Below are 8,375 nucleotides of genomic sequence, written 5' to 3' on the forward strand. Positions count from 1 at the left end.
GAGAAGGCGACAGATTGAGGTGCGCTTGTTCCCTCAGATGTCGACGTGCGTGTCACCTCGTGTCCAATTCGATGTCCCTACTGAGTTGTTTGATGAAGACCCTCCTCAAGAGGGAGAACCTGGAATTAAATATTCCATAGATCGCATCAGAAAGTCATGGAGAAAAAGTCATGAAAGCGCATTCCCACAAAAAAAAGTACATACAATTGAAAAATGATTCAATAAGAACAGAAATAGCCACAGCTTTAACAATAGAATAACAATGGAATAACGTAAAGTCAGTTTAAAACGACACGGTCACGGAGCACGGTCCAGGTGCGTAAGCGGCTGCGCTCGAAGCTGCGCGGTGGAGATGGCGGTTGGAATCGATATGGGACCGTCGCGAAATACAACGCGGAATGGTGTCAGCAAGGGTCCCCTCGGATTCTTACCACTACGTTCGGCCACACAGCTTCAAACGCAACCGCTTACGCAATTGCTCTGAGCTTCATGTCGTTGCGACCCGACTCTATTCGTCCAAGGAAATCCGTAGCATCAAATTATGAAGTTGAAATTACAAACCAGTTATGAAGAAGCGGATGTAAATTGTACACACACGGTTGAAGACAGCTGTTGAAATTGTGGAAATTTGGGGGTAGTAAGGATTAGCCGGAAAAGGCGGGCATATGAACTTTTTGAGCACGTTGCTAAGAGCAATTTTTGTGCTTTCTGGAAGTAAGTCACAATAGAGAGAGAGAGAGAAAGAATGGGGAAAAGAGAGAGTACGGTGGAATAAAGACTTAGGAGTAGGAATGGGAAAGTCACGATTCCGAAAGTGAGAAGTTTGTGAACGGGGAAAGAAAGCTTCATTCCTTCTCCTTTTCCATAATTACTTCCTTTGTTGGAAAGCATGGTAGAGGAGGAAATTAAATCGGAAAAATAATGTCCCTCGAAATTTCCCTTTAATTTTCGGTTTCAATTTTCTGTTTTCTTTGAATTATCCGCTTCTAGCTGATTCGGAAGTTCGGAACAGATGTTGATAAGATTTAACGTGTCAACAGCACCATTTGACATGTTCACGCAATGAAATCGCGCGTAATGGCCACGTCACATCAGTTCGGGGACTTTATCTTTGCAAACTAGTCTGAACGGTGCGGAGAGGTTGCAGGTGGCAAAGTTATGTTAGCCATAATTCGAGCAAAATATGGGTCAGAAAGAATGATGAGTAAGAAAAAAGTCTCGGCTAGCAAGTCGTGGCCCCAAATATGCAGTTGTCTTGCATGATTCCCATGCGGTCATTTCTAATTTTCTAAAAAAAAAAAAACTAATGAAATTATACCTAAGTGTCATTCCACTTTCAAGTGGGAAAAAAACTGAACCATTGGGTTTCATTAATGTTTTTCTACCATAGGCTGTATTGGCATCACCGCAATCTTACACCCAAACCCCGCAGAAAATGGGGAAATTTGAGAATTTTCTCAGCATTTAACGGGTACCATCTTTATATTTTGTAATTCGTAGAAAACATTGAAGAGGTCGCAATCTTAGAGCCAGTTGAATAAATAACAGTTTCTAGCAATTTCTGTAGTGAATTTCTGAAATAAAGAAGAAATGAGTAGTCAATTTGTTGTCTCAGCCTGCTGTTCCAGTCGTTGTTGAAAGTGGTGATCAAAACCATATCCATTGAATTCTGTACGTTTCTGGATTTCCAAGGATGCTTTAATGCTGGCCTTAATTTCTATAGTGGTATCTTTCACCAATGTTTTCACGGTAAAAGAGTCAAAATTTCTTCTTTTTTTCGTTCAGTCTACTCTACAGGGAACATTCATTCTTGTACACCACAGTTATATTGGAATTTTCAAAATATGTGGAGACTAAAAAAAAAATTAATGAAGGAGGAATAGATTGTGAAGAAAACGTTAGGAGAAGAAGAACGAAGCGAGCTCTGGAGGATTCCATTTGTCGACGAACGCCCTGCCCTGACTGGGCGCTCTTCTCACTCGAAGAATTAAAGAGGCGCAGTGGACAGAGTACAGAGCAGAACAGATATAATCCTTTGACGGGAGCGGGAGTTACGAACGGAAATTGCCTTCGGAGTTCTTCGCCGGCGACGAAGCTGCACTATTTTTCACGAGATACTCGGGGCTAACGCAGTAATCGATATGTATACTTAAGGCTACAGTAAGCTCCACATGTGGTGATAGTCCTGGTACCATCGGTATTGGCAGCGACACCGCTCCTGACAATCTCGGGACTTTTTTCTTTTTTTTCGGGAGCAGATCACCATGGATACTGCTACAATACAGTTACAATAATATTAATAATAATGATATTAATAATAGTAGTAATAGTAATAATAATAAAACAACATTATAGGTAAGATAGGGCGAGTGTATCGCAGTCAGTTAGGGGACCAATGGTTCGGACCCGCCCTAGTGCAAACTAAGCCTTTCATCCTTCCGCGGTCGATCAATTGGTACCAGACGGGTATGATATAAAATATGATTTAAAATCTAAACTCTTAAATTTAAAGGCATCATCCCACGAATTTGACGTGGTACGGATTTCAGGTGGAGTATTCGTATACGGAATTCCAGTAAAACACGTTGGCGCATCCGAAGTGGATTGATACGCCAGTGACTTCGTCTTTATAAGCAAGGCCACGGAATTATTTAAAGTCCTGCACTAGCTATTGCGAGTTTATGGTAGTGGTTGTTGTTGTGGCGGAAAATTTGGTTCCGTTCGATGAAAAAGTCCAGATTTTTTGTGCAATATTGCGTGAACAGTTATGTATAGTCGGGTCAAAACGACATGAATCACGAGTGTAGTTGCGGTGCAATTGCGTACGCGCTCGAAACGGCGCGGTGGAGGCGGCAGTTGGAACCGAGGTGGGACCGTCGCAAACTGCAGCGATGGGTGATGTCAGCAAGGGTTCCACTACGCTCCCAGCCGCTACGCCCCACCGAAGCGCTTCGAGAGAAGCCGCGTACGCAATTGCGTACGTGTTCCATGTCGTTTTGACCCTACTATATAATGTTAAATGGTGATCAATTTTGCTTCTTCGTGACTATAGATAATTTTTCCATGAGTACGTTCAATCAAGTATTTGTCAATAATTATCATTTTGTATTTGTGGTCGTTGTTCACTGCGCTTAACAGAGAGACATGCGACAGCGGGACGTAGGACAGTAGCAAATATGTGATCGGATTGATCTTTCTGTTTAAAATCTTACCACCCGAAGAGAACAAAATAAAATTAGTCTTTAGGAATGGTCAGTACTTTTAATTTAAATTTTTGTGCATGTATTCGAATATAATGGACGTATTGTATCGTGCTGAAATACTACGTCGTCGGCGGAGGCGAGCACCAATACCGTCTTCTCTTACGACCAGTTGATGGAGCGGCGGTTATTAATGTTAGCGAAGCTAGATTTTATCACTACATCTTTGAAGTAATCCTAATCAGGAATAGTTACAGCAAAGAACGACGACATATTATCAAAAACAAGGGAAAAGGAAGCTTTGATGGCGTCGTTTATCGATTATCGGCGCATTGATCGGGGTATAAGTGCTCGGAACCACCGCGGACGCATCGCATGGTTACATTGCTCCGGGTGTAGTCGAATTCATGTACAGGATTTGAGGGTAAAAAATGGTTCCTCTCCTTTCTAAAAAAAATTGAAACGTAAATGATACCTTAGTAATGAACTGAGCAAGTAAGATTTTAGAGTGTTTTTCTAAACAGTAAAAATAGTCTTCGATAAAGTATGCTCTTATTTTTGTTTGTTTTTCTCCTCGAAACTGCAGGAGACTGTAAAAGCGCGATTTGGTCTTATATCGGTTCGACTGAATCTGATTTTTTAGGAAGGTCAAATTTTTAAGCAAAATATTTACAAATACAAAAATTACATAACAGATGCTTTTCTCTTCAAGAATTACTATTTGAAAGTGTCTGACGTTAATTGTAAATAGATTTTAATTTCTTTAAATGTAATGGAAAAATTTGTATCCCCGCTCAACCAGGAATGGACGCATAACCAGCGCTAGTGTTGCGAAAGCGGAAATCCATTCACGGCAAAAACTCTGTTTCCTGACTTTTTTACCTACCGGCGGCAAGAGACTCCAAAGAAGATTTTTCCATCAAATAAACGATGTGTCGGTTTTGACGGAGCTGACGGAAATGATTTCTGACTCGCTATAGCTTCAGGGTGATGTCACTGTGGTCTAAATTTTGATAAGATTCGAAAATGCATTGAGTGTAAGCCACTTTCTCAAGCTCACTTTGACTCTTGAAGTTTGCTGACGATAATTCTGCAGAATTATTAAATAAAAAAATATTAAAAACAGAAATAGTACAATAATGAATAAAATACTAGGCAAATTTTAAATTCTCTTAACTAATTTCTTTCTCAATTCTGTGCCTCTTAAGTGTTATTGAACTTCTGTATCGTTTAGAGGAAGGTATGATAAATAGTTAGTGCTTGCCCCAGCTAATTTTTCTTAATATATTGTTAAATTGTGCATCTCTTGCTCTGGCAATTCGATGCGTTGGGACCATCCGATGTGTTTCCTGGTCACATATATGTTCCCTTTAAGTAATCAGAACAAATAAGCGCAACTGAAGTGGTTTTTCTCTTGAGAGAGGTACTCAGATCCTGATTCTCAGCTGCTCCTGGATGACTGCTTATTATGATGTGCAGCCTATGTAGGTAAACCGGAGTCAGTGACTCAGAAATGGTTTTCAAGTAAGAATTTCTTCTTCTTCCTCCTCCTCCTAATTTATCCAAATAGTTTAAGATCTGCCGGAAACGAAATTCTGTGAGTTTTTTTAATAGCTTTTGTAGGACTTTCAAATAACAGAATTTACGCTCCATAGCGGTTCGAAGTGGGACAGGGACTCGAGCGATAGAGTGCATGAAGGAAAATATGTACATAGTTATAGCGGGTGTTCTTCGGTCATCCGAACCGAGTACCAGGAAGAAATTCGGGTGTACTGTAAAAGGTTACAAAATATGTGGATATATAGGTTTTTTTATTGACAAAATGAAGAAATTTTTTTAGGATGAAAAACAGTTTTTTTCAGGTGCTATCCAAAAAGTATATGTGTGAGGTTTAGAGTAATGCGTGAGGTTAAGGCTTATTTAATTTGACTTCTCATTCTTATTTATTCTCTTATACTATTATTACTACTTATTCTTTGACTTTCAGAAAAAAATGAAAAAATTGTCTGATTATTTTAACGTGTGCAAAATGAGAATAGAAAAGCTTAGGCATTCAAATTGATCTGAGGAAAACATAAAAACAAACATGCTCGACGAAAGCGGAGCAAGACCCATCCATACGAGAGAATCTCGAGAAGTAGAAGAGATTCTCGGTATTGCAGAGAAGCAGACGAAGGCGACATTCGCGTTTGGTCGGTCATAAACAAATCGCTCCCACTAATCATTACTGCTGTGAAAACTGCGAGGAATAGGAGCGAATGAGCGCTACCACCACACACATACGCGTTAAAGTCATCCCCCCACGAATCTGAGGTGGTACGAATTTCCGGTGGAGTATTCGTATACGGGATCGTAGAGTATTGAGAGAAGGGTGATTCCGTCCATTTCTTCCTAATTGCCGTAAAAAAAACGGCCCGGAAGATGCGGCTTCGAGCGTTCCGGCGCGCTATTTCCACAACGAGTTCGATTGGAGCGCTCCAGCCTTGTAGCACGCGCCGTATATTCCGGGCCGGTTTTTACAGTAATTAGGAAGAAATGGACGGAATCACTCCCCTCTCCATAATCTACTAAGCCGTATACGAATACTCCACCTGAAATCCGTACCATCTCAAATTCGTGGGGTGATGCCTTTAAGTCCACACATAGCCAGAATTCTCTCTGATGTACTTTTACCTTGAATAGCCGAGAATTTACGTGTCCGGCCCACCTAATTTACAAATAAAGAATAAATAAAGAGAATTGCAGGAGGGACGTTGTCATAAGCGCGTCATTGTAGATATGGAAAATCGAGCTTTGAAAAGACGTATGTCTTTTTGCCATCATACGCCGGCATCAAAGCATTCTTGGAAATCCAGAAACGTACAAAGCGAAGCTATGGTAATGGATATGGTTTTGATCACCGCTTTACAACAGATTAACTACTTATTTCTTCTTAATTTCAATTTCAACATAATTCTTCTTGGAATCCGGCAGAACTCCGTTGTTTCCTAGTTTTTTTTTTTCTGGTGGATAACTATGGAAAGAAATACCGGTGCCCCTGACTGGTAAATGAGCCAGTACACCATATTTTTGAGAAGCGTTCGGGTAAACAATCATTAAGATTTCAGATGAGGTAGTAAATGAGTCATTACCGGTGCTTTCCCCCGCCAACTGGAGCAGATTCAGTTCATAAAGATCGCTGGAAGGTGCGAAACAGAGGATTATTCGGAATTAGAACCCCAATGGGGATGTATCTGACTGCTATGAAAGCCGAGAACCCAAAAAGTGCTGCTCAGACCGCGTCACTCTACATCTTCAAATTACGTAAATGGTTGTTTTCGGCGACCAACAGAAGTAAACTGGAGGATATCAAATTTCGTGGATTTTTCAGTCGCCCAATTGAATTTATCGGAAAAGGTTCTACGCAAACTTTTCAAAGATCATAGGTTCATAGGTGGCTGTCTGAGGCACAAATGTGAAAAACGAGAAGGAAAAGATGATAGCATTGCACAACTGAAGAAGAAAATTTATTTCTCCTGGATCTTCTGGACCCGCATCTTGAAGAAATAAAAAGTACTTGCATGAGGAGGCTACTATTCTTTTTCAGTTTTCAAAGAAACATGAGACATGGTTTTGATTATCGCTTTTTACGAACTAATTACTTCGCATTTCTTCTTCTCGGAAGAAAGTAGGACCTGGTTGTTTCTTGGTTTCCTTCTTTCATTATCTAATCTCTCATGTAGTCGCCCAACAAATTAAAATTTAACGCTATATTTGACTGTCCTCGAATCTTCGCATTTTAAATGCCGTAACTTTTGGATAATTTTTAATTTAATTTTTGATTTGAAAGGGTAAGATGTAAAGTATACGATTAAATTAGTCTCTGTCCCTTTCTTCTGATATTTAAAAATCCCTTGTAAGAATCCTACATGAGTTGTTTAGGATATGAAAAAGCGAATACGGTAATACACATGTATTATTACAAAAATTTTACAGCTAGATCCATCCTATTAATCTCTAATCTGAATTTCAGAATTAGAATTATTTAATTACTATTATTGATCTGATTATTTATCGATTATTTATTACCTTTATTAATGAATAAAATTGCTGAAAATCAAACTGAAAATCAATGAAGTTATGATTTGTTTTAACAGATTTGAAGCTCTTATCTGAGGCAGCAGATTTCTGATGCTGATGAAGTTTTGGGAATTCTTGTGAAAAAAAAGAAGTTCGTTGATTAGTGTCGGAGGAAAAAAACGATCCTAGATTTTTCCTATCGACAGGAACACCAGGCTGCTGTAGAGAGACTACCATGGAAGGACAGCGGCGCAAAGACATAATGAGACCACCATGGTGTAAGTAGGAAATGCCCGGGCACAAAACCCTATTCAAAAGCGGCGTGAAAGTGCTAAGCAGAACAAATTGTATGCTCCGTGCTCGTTTAAATAAGTTCCCATTCGAGTATTGGTCCTGCAGTGAAAAAAAGGAGGAGAGGAAAAGAAATCGTCTGCACTTACCAGGTTACGATTATCCGCAGGTATTGCGCTGTAACATAAATTCATAGACTATGTCATTCAAAGCTAGGTTATCTTCAAAAAAAAAAAACTGGTAAAATAGGCATGCCATTCAGAAAAAGCTATATGAAATGTTCTGCAGATTTTATCAACTCTCAAGAAAATTGCTTTTGAAAAAATTGTGAATGAGAAGTCTAAAAAATTATATCCTGTTTAGATCTATCGGCGGCTCAACCCGTCGAGCCGCCGAGACATCTACATGCCGGTCACTCACCGTCGAGAGTGTATAGTCGGGTCAAAACGACATGCAAGAACGGTGCAGTTAAGCGGTTGCGCTCGAAGCGACGCGGTGGAGCTCAGCGGTTGAAATCGAGGTGGGACCATCGCGATGAATGTGCGGAGCTAGCGAGGGTCTCCTCTTCTCCATTCCGCTACGTTCAACTGCACCGTTTCTGGCGTAGTTGCTTACGCAACTGCACCGGGTTTCATTTCGTTTTGAAATTACTACTGTATGCACTACCGTTTCGGGGGGCTATTTTCTACGACGAGTTCGATTGGAGCGCGCCAGCCTTGTGCACGCGCCGCATCTTCCGGGCTGTTTTTTTTACGGCAATTAGGAAGAAATGGACAGAATCACCCACCAGAGTAGCCGTTTGCAGAAGCGATAACTATGTTAGAA

This window comes from Necator americanus, chromosome IV (genome assembly GCF_031761385.1).
Source record: "Necator americanus strain Aroian chromosome IV, whole genome shotgun sequence".
In the NCBI taxonomy this organism is placed as follows: domain Eukaryota; kingdom Metazoa; phylum Nematoda; class Chromadorea; order Rhabditida; family Ancylostomatidae; genus Necator; species Necator americanus.